Source organism: Hylobates moloch, unplaced genomic scaffold (assembly GCF_009828535.3).
Source record: "Hylobates moloch isolate HMO894 unplaced genomic scaffold, HMol_V3 SCAFFOLD_5, whole genome shotgun sequence".
Lineage (NCBI taxonomy): Eukaryota > Metazoa > Chordata > Mammalia > Primates > Hylobatidae > Hylobates > Hylobates moloch.
The window spans coordinates 7,642,433-7,658,980 of NW_026652280.1; positions in this window are offsets into that span (position 1 = coordinate 7,642,433).

Here is a 16,548-nt window from a genome sequence, read left to right on the forward strand (position 1 = left end):
AATAAGTTACCATTGAATATTAAATATTGCATACTGGAAATAATCTACTTTTAAAACTTTGCCAAGGATATGTTTTTAAATATTGTGCCCTGGCAAAGAGCAAATCTGGAATCAGCAAAATAAGTATTGCCAGCATTTACACAGATTGAACAAGATGGTATAATGTGCTCTTTTTTTTTTTTTGGCTGTTCATGGGGGAAATATTTTGGCAAAAGGTTTGTATGTGAAATTCAAATTAGAGATATATAAGAAATTTCTTATTCAGATAACTACTTTTAAGAAATGGTTGTGTATCTCTCCATCTAATATATTTATTGCGTATATTTATCTACTTAGATGTACATCCAATTATTCTTTTTTCTATGTGTACATTGTGAGGATAGAGTTAACACAGCAGATCTGTTTTACTCAGTTACTGCTAATCTCTGTAGCCACAAAAGTAATCATGGTCAAATACTTGAAAATTAAATTACAGGAATGTTCACATGGTTACTGATTAGGAATGTTATTCTGCAGGTCCAACGCAGTGGATCAAGGTGTGCCAGGCTGTCAACATTGTTAAAGTAAACATAAAGATTCATGATGTGCATCTGGTGCCTGGTTTAGGGTCTGCACCATGGTTGGTCATGTAAATTGATCCATTTAAGAACATGTATCCTAGGACTTAAGTTGCTTCCCTTGGTGGAGATATATTGCAGGTGTCTTCACTGTTCCTGGCTGGAGAGAAAAGAAGTTTCTTTGCCTTTACAGAGATCAGGAGACCTTCAAAGCCTGTTAATAACCATTCTACCATTTTCTATGTATATTTTTCCTGCTGTTTCCACACTGTGTGCTTCTTTGTAATAAAATCTTATCCATGAGTTTGTGTTGAATCATAGAAGTTCTTCCAGCAGATCACCAAATTATTGGATGGTAATGGGACTCTTGAAATATAACAAATATCCTATTACAAATAATTTGCTGTGACTGATGAGAACTCTTAAGCTTGAAATTAGCTAACTAAATTTTAAGATATTGTATTTATCTTTAATAACATTGCATTTTCCTTGTCTCTAAGAAAGTTCGTGTAAAATTTTGTTTAAATGGTAATTATATACATTTTAGGATTTTTTTAATGAAAAAGAAAAAAATAACAAATGGTAAGGTTATGGAGAACTTGGAATTCTTGTGCATTGCTGGTAGCAATGTAAAATAGGGTAGTACCTATGAAAAACAGTATGGCAATTCTTCAAAAACAACAACATAGAATTACCATATGATCTAGCAATTTTACTTCTAGGTATATACCTAAAATAACTGAAAGTAGGGTCTTAAACATATATTTGTATGTCCATGTTCATAACAGCACTCTTCACACACCCAAAAGGTGTAAGCAATTCAAGTGTCCATTGACAGATGATCTGATAAATTGTGCTATATACATACAATGGATTATTATTCAGATTGAAAAAGGAAGGATATTCTGATACATACTACAACATGGAATAACTTTGAGGACATTATGCTAAATGAAGTAAGCCAGTCACAAAAGAGAAAATATTGTGTGATTCCACTTATGTAAGTGGCCTAGACTAGTCAAATTTATGCAGACCGACAGTAGAATAGGGAGAGAGAAATAGGAAGTTACTGTTTAGTGGGTACCGAGCTCTAGTAGGGAAAAATGAAAAAGTTCTGGGGATGGATGGTGCTGATGGTTGCACAACAGTTTGAATGAATGTAATGCTACTGAATTCCACACTCAAAAATGGTTAAAATGTTTATTTTATTTTACATATATTTTACTAGAATAAAATTTTAAAGGAAATTTTTTCTATCTTTAAAATACATGAATGGAATCATGATAAAATCCCTATTATATACCTTATTAGAGATAGAATTTATAAGCTTAAAAATACTATACTAATGGGCCAGGGAATAATAAAATTAGGTTTTAAGGTTGTCACCTTACTGTCATTCTTTGATTTTTTAAAATTGATGCAATGCATTCCAAATTAATATTCCAGAGACTCACATTCTTGTTGCTACAGGCACCCAATGGAAGGAGAAGGAGTAGCTTCCAGCTGTCTAAGTGCCTGGTGTAGTAAGAAGCAAACATCAGAATGCAGGAATGTATGATTGGAAAAATGCAAAATTATTGCATTTTAGAGAGAGGCACAAATGTGGAAAATAGGTATTTAGAGATTGAAACTTACATTTACTATCAAAGATGAATATAGAGTCCTTCTCTAATTACTTAAATCAGTTACTTAAACCTCAAAGCAAAACATGAATATCAGGGCAATCAGTTCTCAACATTCTTGAGTCTCAAGAGTAAGAGCTGAATGAATATGCAAGGTTTTAATTTTTGTAGTATTGACAAAAAATACTTGCTCTTCACTTGCTATTCACTTGCTCTTCACTTGCTGTATCTTCACTTGTCTTTGTAGTATTGACAAAAAAAATGCTTGCTATTCACCTTGAATACATATGGTCAGGCTTCATAAAGTGTGTAATTGTAATGACTAATTGGATTATCGTAGTTCTTCTTAATATTTTTTTGATATTCCTTTTTAAAATTAAACAATAGAATACCTAGATATATGTTGCCATCTGTGGTGTTCATCACTTCCATTCTTCCACATCCAAATGCTTTTAACATTGTATCAACATGTCCCCAAATTGTTTTTTAATGAATCTTTTCTCTCTGTTTTACAAATGCTTTTAATTGAGACCATTATAATTCCTTATCTGGAATATAGAAAGACAACTAAAAAAATTCTGTTGTATCTCCAGTTCACATCCACCTTCTTCATTGCAACTAAAGTTGTCATTTTAGGAAAGAGAGATCATAACAAGTCTTATTAAAACTCTCAATAGCTCTTCCTAATTATTGCGCAAAATCAAACTACTTTAACCCCTGAAAATATGCTTACTTTATGGTCTCACTTATTGACACTTCCTTAATTTTACCCTAGGCTCTGCCTATACAGAGCTACTTGAGCTTCTCTGAGATTATCATGCTTTTTATGTCATTATGATTTTGACTTGTTATTTCCTTGCCCTTTTTTTCTTGTCTGCTTAACAATTTTCTATCAAATATCTGCTCCTGTGTTAGTACTGTGACATCTTCTCCCACTACTACTTCCCCATTTCCCATAAGCACAGTATGTTCAGGCTTACACTAAATTTTTGTCATTTCTCTTAATATCCATCTCAATATAACTTAATTATGTAAAAATGTATTGTTTTCATCATTAGCTATGATGCACTGTGCAATGAGTCTATGAGTCTTTTTCGGTCATTGTCTAGCATTATATCTAAATTATGGAAGGTAATAAGTATTCTTTAATGCATTACTTCATGCCTAGTTTAATTATAGAGTTGACTCATTCATAATGGGACTGAATTATCATGATTGCTCAGTTGAATATAGCCCAGTCATTAGTCAGCAGACCTAATTTACAGAGAGTTTTGGAGAAGTCCCAAGATACAGCTTCAGAATGTGTAATCATCACCATGCTCCTCGATTCCTGTTCTTCCCAGCTTACTGAAAGCAAGCTGGAGCTTATCCATTGATTGATTCATTTAAGAAATATTTGCTAATTAATTACTAGATATTAAGTACATTTTGAAGACACAGAGTTAACAACAGAGGTGGTCAATGACCTCATGGAGCTTATATTCCAGTAGCAAATACACAAACATATAATGTAAAGTGCTATAAACCAAATACGTGGAGTAATAAAGTTTATGGGGGTGGAGAAACAGGTATATTTAAACAAAGTCATAATAAATGCATCTCTTAGGAGGTGATATTTGAGTAAACTTGAATGAAGAGGAGAAAGGTGAGTGACAATATTTGGAAAAAGTATCCCTGGCATACAAAAGAACTAGTGACAAAAATCTAATAAGGTGACTTAATTCTCTTGTTCAAGTGAGGGAAGCAAGATAAGGCAAGGGAAGAAAGCAAAGAGAAAACAGTCTAGCTGGAAACTGTCTATTTCCATGAAAAAAGTCAGTAACAGAAATTTCTCCACGGCATTACTCCCATCTCGAAGCAATAAACCGGGCTTTGGTACCCTTCTGTGTCAGACAGTCCTTAATAAAGAATAAGCTCCCAGATTGGAGACAGCATCTGAAAGAGGCAACCCCAGTTTAGCTGTAAAGAGGAGCGGGAAGCTATCAGTTGTTATCAGTCAATTGGGGGATGGGTGAGCCTGTCCTAAAGGTGGAGACCAGCTTGGCTTCTTCAATTGAAAGCAAAAAGGGTAATTTGGCTAGAGCAGTGATTCTCAAACTTTGCTGATTATTTCAATTATTTGGAAAACTTTTAAAACTCTTAATTGCCCTGACTACACCACAGACCAATTAAACTAGATTAACTGAGGGCATTACCATGGACTCAGTAGTTGTAAAGTTTTCTGTGTAATTCCAATGTGCGACCGAGTATAAGAACCACTGGGCTGGAGCAGTGTGATAGAACAAGAAAGAGGGGCACTGTGCATACTGGGAGGTTGGGTGTTCTACCTCACTGGAATATTTGATTATTTTAACCACAGAAATTATAAAATATGATTAAGATTTTAAAATTATTTATTTCACTGTCATGTAAATTCATTAGAAATACCAGGGAAACCAGTTAAAAAGCCACTGCAGCAATAGAGGTAAGAAATGATAGTGGTCTGGATTGGTTGGTGGTAATTGAATTGGTGAGATGTGGACAAACTCATGATGTGCTTTGAATTTATAGTCAATAAACTGAAGATTGGGTGTTCATTATGAGGGAAAAGGGGAGTCATGGATTTACTCTTGGTAGTGCTATCTATTGAGATGGGAAAAATAGGAACTGTGGAGAGAAGTGATGCCAGTGACAGAGTTCAGATTTGTAAATGTTAATTTTAAAACACTTATTAGAATTCTAAGATGATATACCCAGTAGGCAATCAAATACAAGATTCTGAAACACAGAGGAGAAGTAGAATTTACAGATAAAGACATGGTAATCCTAGTATTTAAATGATATCCGTAGATGAAGATGATATCACCTAGGGTGTGAGCAATTATTTCTAAAGAGGGAGTAGGAATCAAAAAGTAAATTCAGAGGCATCCCAGATTTTGGAGTTTCTGAAAGTGAATGGAGTCAATCCGGAAATTGAAAATGAGACTCCCGTGGTTTCTGTAGAAAACTAGCAAAGTGTGGGAGCCTAGAAACTAGGAGAAAAGAATAATTGATCATGACAAATGATGCTGACAATCAAAGACAGAGATTAAAGATAGAAAAATGAATTTGACGAAAAAAGACATTACTTGTGACTTTGATAAGAGCAGTTTCAGTGGAAAGCATAAATAAAAGCCTGTTTTGAGTGAAATGAGAAAATGTGAAAAGGAATAAATGGTAGTGGGGAACCAGTGAGTTTGGAACACCCTGGAGGTATTTTACAATGAAATGTAGCAGAGAAATATGACAATGACTGAGAACTATGGTATCTGTGGTCTTTTTGTTTATTTAAAATGTGAGATATTAGAATATTCCTTAGGAATGATGAATTTGTAAAAGAAAATATTGATGATAGATGAGAAAGAAGCTATTTATGATCAAAAGCAAAGTCCAGACTTCAGGTCTAAACAAGACAGTGTACACGTATTTTTCTGTGCTCCACCCCACTAAATACAACTGTAAATCCTGAAATGATGAAAGAAGTAACTAATTATCAGAGTGAAGATAATGTGAACTTAAAAGACAAGATGCTGTTTAGAAAATGGGATACTTGAAATTAAAATGTTGAGGTACATGGTTATTGGTGATAACTAAAGTTTCACATGACGAAAGAGGTGTTCGAGAGTAGAAAAGATGGTTGAAAGTAGATTAAAAAAAAAAAAACTAGAAGGCCAGAATTTTTATCTTTAATCTATATGGATTCTAAATGATTATAAGTGTAGTTCTAGAAAATAAAAAGCTAAACATAATTAGGGCCAAGATGATTTAGTGGCATAATTATTATTATGTTCTAGAAGTCACCTTCATTCCTGTTGTGAATAATGAGTGAAATCGAGAGATCATACTTATTCTAGTAATGTAATTAATACTGGATGTGAGGTTTCCAGTTTTGAAGAATGTAGATTTTATGTGAAATTTCAAAACTGATATAATTATGAGTCTTATTTGGAAAAAAATTAAAAATCCAAATTTCTATTCAACACAGGAAAACAAATGTTTAATCAAGAAATTCAGAGCTTTAATCATGACTTTACAATTCATCACAGCTGAAAAATGGATGGATGTCCCATTCATTTCCACTACTTGCCTATCTCTTATTGCAGAATATAAATGTATATAACACATTGTCATATCAAGGGCTCAAGCAGAAATTAGATCTACACAACTGGAACACATACTTCTAAAGTGATAATGAACTACAACTTTAGAATATTCACATTTTCCACCAGTGCTGACCATGTCTTGGCATTTCTCTAGCCTCCGTTTTGTTCTTCGGGTTTATCTGCTGCTGCTCTCTACTTCTCTGCCCTGTATAAAAAACTTCCCAAATTGCCTGCCATCCCCTGTATTTCATTTTTTTTTGTCTTCACACACTGTTCTCTATTACTCTCCTTATTTATTTTGTAAATTCATCCTTCAAGAAACAGCAGCACATGAAGCTTTCTCAAAAATTAGTTAACCAACGTCTCCTTTGTTTTTCCTATACCATTTTATCACACCAAAGTGTTATTTTTTTAAATTAGCACTTGTTTGTTTTTCTTGTTAGACTCTGACATCTTTAAGACAAAGATCATGGCTCACTTGCCTTGTGTCCTAGGAACTGGCATGGTACTTGACAAGTAGCCCCATTCATGAATAGGTAAATGAGTGAATAAATGGATGATACTATTTATTTTCAGAATATTTTTTGATACTAAAGCATATCATTCAAATGTTTGAAGTTCAGTTAGGAGGCATTTGGAATTTATAATGACCAAAATTAAGGACAGAAGAAAAAGGCATGAGTAGTATAACACAAGAGTATGTGGAAAAGTTAAAAATAAGACCACAGGTGTCATTGCTGAGGAATAATTTTACTTTTTAAAAGTAGGCTCTCTAAGAAATATCTTTAAAGTAATGGAAAGAGAGTTTATAATTCAACTGTGTTTTTTTTTTTAAACTAGTGACCTTTTTATGGTCACTAGATGGAGAAATGTGAATAGAATCTACAAGATATCACTCATGTAGCATATGCAGTTCACATATCTGGTATTATAAAAAATTACAGTAGGATAATATTGATGTTCAGAAGAGACACAGTTTGTGATTTTTAAGAGTGCAAGCTTGAAAACTCATATTTGATCTACCCCATGCCCCAAAAAGGCATAATAAGTTAAAAAACTCCAAATCTTTCATTTCATATTTACACTCCCCCCCTTTTTTTCCCTAGCAACATTGGCCCCTTGCTTATTTTTTTTTCCAGGTTGCCAATACTTGTATCAATAATACGTCTGTTCAATGACACATCTGTAATGGGCTTCCTTTTTTGTCTCACTTGCCCATTCCCTTTTCAGTGGTTTTGGGTATTACCTTCCAAGGAAATTATTTGAACTTACCCTTTTCTCAGAGTCTACCTCTGGGAAAGCCTAAACCAAAAGAGCTAGCACTGCTGGAGATAGTGATATTGAAACTGAGTTTTCTGTACAAGAATGAGATGAAAACATGGCTATCAAAGAAGAATAAACAGATTGCAAAGTAGAATGAGGGTCATATCCAGGATTCTATAATTAATTTTTCACTGAAAGCAAGGTTGAAGTTGTGTAACAGAAAGCTGTAGATATAAATATGAAATAGCATACAAAAAAGTCTTGTATACCTTTATAAGGATGGTAGGTTTTAAATCATGTGCAGTGGAAAATTATGTAAAGAAGATTTAGTGAACCAGAATACTTGTATTTTTGTTGTGTGAGTAGATGATGGAGAAAAACTATGAGACTATTGAAATAATGTACCCAAAAGATGATGTGAAATTGATTTCAGCTGTGCCAAGGATGGCAAAGAGGTACAGAGAAATTGAAGAAAACTTTGGAATTTATAATCAATAGAACTAAAAAAAATAGATATGTTGGAATGGAGACTCAAGTGTTCTGCTTGATTCGATGGCAGTAACACTTGGTAACATTTAATTGGTAACGTTTAGTAAAGTAGTGGTTATAGGGGGAGAAATAAACTGAAAAGTAAAGTGGAGTTTAAACAGTAATGGCAATAAATTTAGTGTTTGTGAGATTGAATTTGAGCTGCTTGTCTATTATCCTGTGGAAGTTGGGAGAAATACGTTTCTGTAGCTCAATGAGGAGGCCATAACTGTGATATTTTTAAGTATTGATAAGGACTCTTGGTGAAACACAGTAGTTTGTATCTTAGTGCATACATTTAGGAAAGGGCTGAGAGGAGTTTACACACTCAAGAGTATGCAACAAGGAAGTGAGAGATCATTGATTCTACATCTAGAAGTAGTAGCTATTAGTTCCAAAATCTCACCAATTTTCAACTATGATGGTGTTTAAAAGTATATTCTGTGGTACCTTGATGTTCAATAGTGGTACTTCTACAGCCAACACCCCTGCTTCAAAAAGAGTAACTCTGCTCTTGTCTGACTCTTCTGATTTACTATGGAAATTCAATTAAAATTATTCCAAAGGGAAGGGGAGCTCTCATGTTAATAAAATAAAATAAATTGAAACCTAACTATACCAATTAGGGAAGCATAGATAATAGATAAGCATGGATTGAAGCCTCAAAAATAGTGTTGTTTAAAGGACAATTTGAGAAGAATGGTCTCACATAGTGATAATGAAGTCATTTGTATGAAAATTTCTGTTATAATAGAGCTATTTGACAGTTAGTAATGTATAAACACATAAAAGATCACCTGTATTCATATGTATAAAAATACAAAGAGAGAAAGAGTATGCTAAAAACATAAAATAAAACCATAAGATTTTAATAGACCAAATGCATTAATCAACAATACTAAATTTGACTGTGCTTCAATAAAATAATAACAATGTTTTTTTAAATGTTTACAGTTCTAGTCTTGATAAGGATAGTAGTGAAGAGAATATATTTGTTTCTTAGTAAGTGATTTTGTTATGATTCTTGATTGTGATTAAACAATTTCTAGTTCCAAAGAAAGATATGAGGACTTCACTATCACAGAAAACAGACTGCTCATACAAATTGGATGTTACAGCACTTTATTGCAACTGCTGATTATCTTTCATCTCATTAAAAGCTGTTGAAAAATAATTTATTATTTAGTTGCTAAGAGATTATAAAAAATTCATTTTTGCTAATGGCACAACCAGATTATATTTTATTGCTCAATTTTTATTGGTCTTGATAAGAGGGCTGTAGATTAATTGTATCTCTATTTCACCATCTCAGAAACATCAAAAATTATGTGTGCTGAACTAGGACTTACTTAGACCAAATAGATTTGGCTTTATTTTAATTAAATTATTTATAAGGCTAAAGTAGATATAGCAAATTTTTTATTTGTATTTCTTCTTGTATATTGTATTCTACTAGACAATTCATATAGAAAATCAAATTAAATTATTCCTAATACACACAAAATTGGAGTAAAATATTTTTACATTTACAGTATTCAACAAACTGGATATAACTTGCAAAAAACTGACCTGTTGATTGCCCTAATATAATATAAGCAGAATCTTTGAAGGGCTGAAGCTGAAGAAAATGGAGAAAAGGAAATAGAAACAGAGCGTTTGCTTGTGTTTTCTAAGATTTGTTTTCCTGGAATCCTGTACTTATTTTCCTCACCAGTACTATAGTGCACTCAAGGAAGACACTGGTATGAAAATGTTCCAGCAAACTCACGGGCACACTAAACTCCTTTTAACTCCCCTTGGTACAAAAGAGACCAAGCTGAAATGTACACAGACATATTTACTCAATAGAAGGAATGAAGAAGCTAATTGTAACTAGTTCATGTCCATATATTTTGCTGGACTTTCAGTCTTCCTATGTCTCAGAAATCTTTTGGGTAGCCAGAATCACTTGTGCTAGGGAGAATAATCACCTCAACAAATTCCCACTTCCTAATCCCTGGTATTACTCCTGTGGATACATGTCAAGGGTACATTTCATTCCTCCAAAAGATGTTAAAGTCCTAATTCCAAATATCTATGAATGTTGCGTTTTATGGAAATATGGTCGTTGCAGATGATCAAGTTAAGATTGGGTCATTAGGTAGACTCCAATACAATGTGACAGGTGTTCTTTATAAAAAGGGGAAAACTTTGGCACATAGATATGTCTTCTGGCCTCCAGTCTTTATTTCAGTTTACATTTATTAGAATGTAAATTTATTTGAGCTTGTGAGATGAAGCATGTATGTTGTTTATACCACCAAGTTTGTAGTACTTTTTTAAGTCAACCCTAACAAACTAAAACAATACCCTGCTGTTACATGACAAAGAGAATCAATCAAAGATACTCTTGCAGATAACAGTTAAATTTGCTAATGAGCAGACCTTCAAATAGGGAGACTTATCCTGGATTATTCAGGAAGGCCCAACCTAATCACATGAGTTATTAAAAATGTAAGAGAGTGGCAGAAGAGTAGGTCACAGAGACGTGATGTGAGAAATATTTGGTATCTGGCAAGGCTACAGTCTCCCCTGAGAGCATCCTGAAAAAAAAAAGAAATGCATTCCTTCCCACGCCTTTATCTTACGCAGGTGAGACCAGTACTGGCCTCCTGACCTACAAAAATTAAAGATAATAAATTTGTTTAAAGCCACTAAGTTTGTAGTAATTAGTTACAGAGGACATAGAAAGCTGATGTATCTCTAACCCATTGTGATAGGGTACTCAAAGGAAGGTTTAGGGAGATCAATGTCATATAAAATGACCCTTCCTGCCTTCATGGGCTTTACTCATTCTCTGGCATATGATCTTTATATGGGATTTCTACCTTGTAATAAGAATTGATGTGAAATTTGCATAAGATTTATTCAAGATTTGTAAAAGGAAGTGTGATTTTGTTCTACACAGGTGTGTAGCCCAGAATATAATTTTCTAAAAGTAAGTAGGACTATTGTGTACAATATTGAATGATTTAGCATAATTACTTTAAAGCAAAAGAGAAACGAATTTGGTAAACAACAATAACAACACAAATTTTAAAGTAAAAATATGCTTAAGAAAGTTATTTCATGTATGCACGTGTTAATGTTTCTATGTAGAAAAGTTTATAGCAACATATTTAATATTTTAAAAAGTCTTATTTCAACTATTACAGATGAAAAACTTATTCTTATGATTCTTAGAATTTTGATAAAAACTCAAACATGACATGTACTCTTATTATTCAGGGTTACCATTTTCGTTTTATGAATTCATTCCATATTTCTCTTTATCTCTCAGCAGTAATGACAATTTGTTCATTTTTGATAGTTCTAATCTTTATTCTCAACCACAAACAAGGTAGCTGAGGGGTGATAGTTCAAAGAACTACTCATTAATCAACACTCTCCTGCTTCCTTTTTTCCATTTACATAATCTGAACATAAATCACAGTTGACCCTTGAACAATAAGGGTTTGAACTGCATAGGTCCACTTATACCCAGGTTTTCCTCCACCTCTGTCAACTCTGAGACAGCAAGGCCAACCCCTCTTCTTCCTCCTCCTCAGCCTACTCAACGTGAAGATGAGGAAGTTGATGAGCTTAATGATGATCCTCTTTCACTTAATAAAATGTAAATGTATTTTATCCTCCTTATAATTTTCTTGATAACATTTTCTTTCCTCTAGCTTACTTCATTGTAAAACTACAGTATATAGGATCTGATCACAGTGGTTCACACCTGCAATCTCAGGACTTTGGGAGGCTGAAGTAGGCAGATGGCTTGAGCTCAGGAGTTTGAGTTCAACCTGGGCAACATGGCATGGCCTCATCTCTATAAAAAATAAAAATAAAAAATAGTCAGGCAGGCGCCTGTGGTCCCAGCCACTAGGGAGGCTGAGGTGGGAGGATCACCTGAGCCTGGGGAGTTCGAGGCTGCAGTGAGCCATGATTGTGCCACTGCACTCCAGCCTTGGCAACAGAGTGAGACACCATCTCAAAAAAACAAAAGAATATAGTATATAATGCATATAATATACAAAATATGAGTTAATTGACTGCTAATATTATTGATAAGGCTTCCGGTCACAGTCTGTCAATAGTTACTTTTTTGGGGAGTTAAAAGTTATATGTGGATTTTCAACTGCACAGGGGTTGGCACCCCTAACTCCTACATTGTTAAAGGGTCAACTGTATTCCATAATTAAGTCATTTAACATTTATCTTTCACCACTGTTTTGTTATATCACTTGCTTCTGGCTTTCATAGTCATTCAGTATAGTATTTCAAATATTATTTTTGGTGTAATTTTTTTTACCAGGATATACAACATATCCAAACATACATTTCTTTTGTTCCTATTCTTCTACCTTAACATAATTTATTTTTTTTCACTATATTTAGAATATTTTAAAAAATTAGATCCATTTAATGGCCTGCATTTTGCAATGGTATTTTATGAAACAATAGGTAATATTATGTCTTTGTTATATCCTTAAGAGTAAGTGAAGAAAATTCTTCACAGCATGGGGAATAATCAGAAATATTTAACCTGCTTGAAAAAGAAATTGGAAAAAGTTAACATAACTTTTAGACATTACCTAAGACCCAGTGATCTTATGAGAAAAGTAGCTTAAGTGGTAGAATATTGTTAGAAAATAACCCCGTATAGTTGTCGGGGCTTTCAATCTCTGCTCCCACATGTAAAGAGGTAGAACGTATTGCTTCTCTTTTCAACAATAAGAAAAACCTACAGAAATGGAAAAATTAATAACTTTTTTTTTTCTGAGATGGAGTCTTGCTGTGTCACCAGGCTGGAGTGCAGTGGCGTGATCTCAACTCACTGCAACCTCCAACTCCCTGGTTCAAGCAATTCTCCTGCCTCAGCCTCCTGAATAGCCGGGATCACAGGCACGTGCCACCGTGACCAGATAATTTTTGTATTTTTAGTAGAGGCCACCATGTTGGCCAGGATGGTCTCAGCCTACTGACCTTGTGATCTGCCCTCCTCGGCCTCCCACAGTGCTGGGATTACAGGCCTGAACCACTGCGCCCAGCCAATCAATGACTTTTATTGAACCCATTAGAACGGTCTGTCGCCATCCCAAAATCTGCAGATGCGTGAACATCCAGTAAGATTTGCTTACACAATCAACTGATGCATTAATTTCAGCCTTAGGACACCAGAGGGTAGACCCACCAACAGTGTGCTGGACTCCTGATCCACAGAAAGCATAGGATCACACATTTGGTTTGTTTTGAGCCACTAAGATTGTGATGGCAGTAGAATATGGATACAGAAATACACGGTAGAAGGTATTACTCTTCATACCATTTTATAAACAAACTATATGACAAAATTGGTTTATACAATCTCTATAGAAGAAAAATGTTTAAATGTATTCTAATTGAGCTGGTGACATTTCTTATGATTCATTATTGCTCCATTTTATGTAACATTGTTTAAAGTTGAAAAAATACATCATTTATCTATTGCTCTTATTGCGTTCATATATAATGATTATGATCGTATCAACATAGGGCTTTGAAATAAGACTAAAATAAAATGCTTTAATGCTAGATCTTTGGAAGAAAACATTCTACAAAATATTTATAGGTAAAAAAATCTTAAAAATCAAATGATTAGAATTCCATAAGAGTAGTCAATACTCTGATTGGGGCATTGATTTGCACAGCATTGATATCTCAGTAGCATTCTATAGATGTGTAGCACTTCAAATAGAAGTTTCCTTGGGCATCATCACCACTTTGTTCAACACTTCTACAGAAAAATAAAAGAATAGCAGTCATTCTTCCCAAGATGCACACATGAGAATAGAAAGAGTTGCTATGAGAAAGGCAAAATGAGTCTTGCTGACAGTAGTCTGTTTGGCAGAAGGCAGGGCCTTTTGCCCAAGAAAAACAAATGCCTAATATGGCCACCCCTGGAAAAAGGGGCAATCCTGTTTTCACAGAACTGCTGAGTAGATTGCCAGGAACAAGTCATCCCCACTCAAAATTATGTAGTATATTAGATTCTTCAGAGCACGCCACAAAACGACACCTTGGACTGCTTTATGAACATTAAATACACCATGTACTCTTTTTCACTATGAAGACACAGCCATGAAAATCAGGCTTTATGAAAAACTCATCATCTCTCCAAGAAGACTAGCGACAACATAAAAAACTTTGGATAGAGGTCAGTTACTTTGGATAAATTCAGTCATTGAAGAATTACAATGACAATAAAGCATGTTTAGAGGAAAGGTGGGAACTCATTGGTAATCTACATAATCTCTCATAATTAAACAGATAAAAATTTGAGGAAAGAGTATTCTGTCGTAGAAGCAAGCGAGAATAAGAATATCTGTGGGATAAACTGGCACTATAGGATCATTGCGTTCAGTGTCCTAACATTCAAGAATCGTTTACATTACATTGTTTCAGGAAAACAAATGATCAGAAATGGTGTGAATATGTGGCCTGGAGAAAGGTAGGAAAATTAGTCAAGTCTCTACTTCCACCATTAACCCAATGACCTACTGCACTGAATATACAAGATCACACAATTGAATGGAATCACAAGCTCCCACAACATGAACCATGCAAGGCTTTAAGGTAAAGGATGATGCAAGCTGGAGGTAGAATGACTGAGCAAGCTTAGGGAACACAGAGGCTTCCAGGTGAAGTCCCTCGGGGTCCGTTCTCAGCCACAGAGGACACGCTCATTCTTCAGATTATGAACCCTCAAGACCTGTGTGAGGGATTGTGGTTCCAGACAAGTCTGAGCAACAGTTTCAAATAGGTTTCTTTAATATCTCACTGGTCACTTAGCCAAGCTAGTCAAACCGGGTGTAATTTATCAGTCTCTATGTTCCTAAGCAGTGCACACAGGCCAGCCCCAGGTGTCCCAAGGGAGTTTTGAACTTTCAACAGCACATTAAAAGTAACTGGTTAGATTATTATTATCCTTTATCTTGCCTTTGGGAGAATAGTAGACTTAGACATCCCTGGAAAGAAACACAGCTGTCTCGTTCAAGTGTAAGAAAAGCTTACTTTACGCTCTGACGCCTCTAGGTCGACTCACCCTGAGTCTAGGACATTCAGTCTCTGCCATAACTCTCCTTCCAACTCCTAATTTTCATCTAAGCCCCAGATATATTTTTGATAAAATGTTGGTTATGCACACTCTTGTATATTGCCTATGCATTTTATTATTGTTAACATGTACACACATATTGTTCATTGTATAAAGGCATTTCAAATTTGATGTTCTCAACTATGATATCTCTCACTCAAAATTATTTCTTTTATCTTTTACAGCTTCGATATGTGGTAAAATGAGAATTGTCTTAGTCAGCTTGGGCTGCCATAACGAAAAATGACACGAACTGGGTGGCTTAAATAAGAGAAATGGATTTTCTTGCCGTTGTAGAGGCTGGAAGTGTGAGAGCAGTGTGAGAAAGGCACCGGCTTGGCTAGGTTCTGGCGAGGACCCTCTTCCTGGCCTGCACACAGCTGCCTTTTTCTGTGCCCTCCCAGGGTTTTTCTTTGGTGTCTGAGCAGAAACGGGGCAGGAAGAAGCTTTGGAGTGTCTGTTTTTATAAGGCCACTCTTCCTACAGGATCAGGACCCCGCCTCTAGGACCTCACTTAACCTTAATTACTTCCCTAAAGACCCTCTCTCCAACTCTAATCACATCGGAGGTGAAGCCTTCAACAGATGAATTTAGCGGGAAGACACATTCAGTCCATAGCAAGTATCATGTATTTGAGAGTCAGTAATTAATGCAGTATTAAATAATTCCACATAATACACAAGCAAAAAGGAAGGGAGGAAGAAGAAAGGAAGAAGGGAGAGGAATCCTAAGTATTTCACGTATTAATAGTAATTGTTTTATTTTAAGGCCACTTATTTTATTCTATATTGCCTAAAATAAATGTATTTTACCCATTTTCCCCACTTTGCTTTCATATCAAGGCCTGATTTTTAGTTCTAAGAGCAGCCAGCCCCTGGCAGAACACTACTTGGTTTTTCTGTGTAGGTGTCCTTGTCCTCTGGCTCTTCTCTCGGTTTTGTGTTTGAGACATATGGCTTCTCCAGGTAGAGTGCTTCGTCATTAACCCCTCCAGTTCTCTCTAATTAAAACCCACCGTGATTCAGTAACCTGACGTTTTAAAATAGTCTTATGGTTTTTCCAATGAAGCTGATGTAATTTTTATTTTAAGACATCTATTTTTTCCCCAAAATAGTATACCAATTATAAATGATAGTGAAATCATCACACGACATATTATTTACATTATGTAATTTTGCATGCTATTTATACAATATGACATTGTGTTATATCATATTTTAAAATGTAAGAAATACACTTTTACAGTGTTTATTTCCTAGGCAACTAAATCATATTTAAACTGTAAAATCGAAATAAAA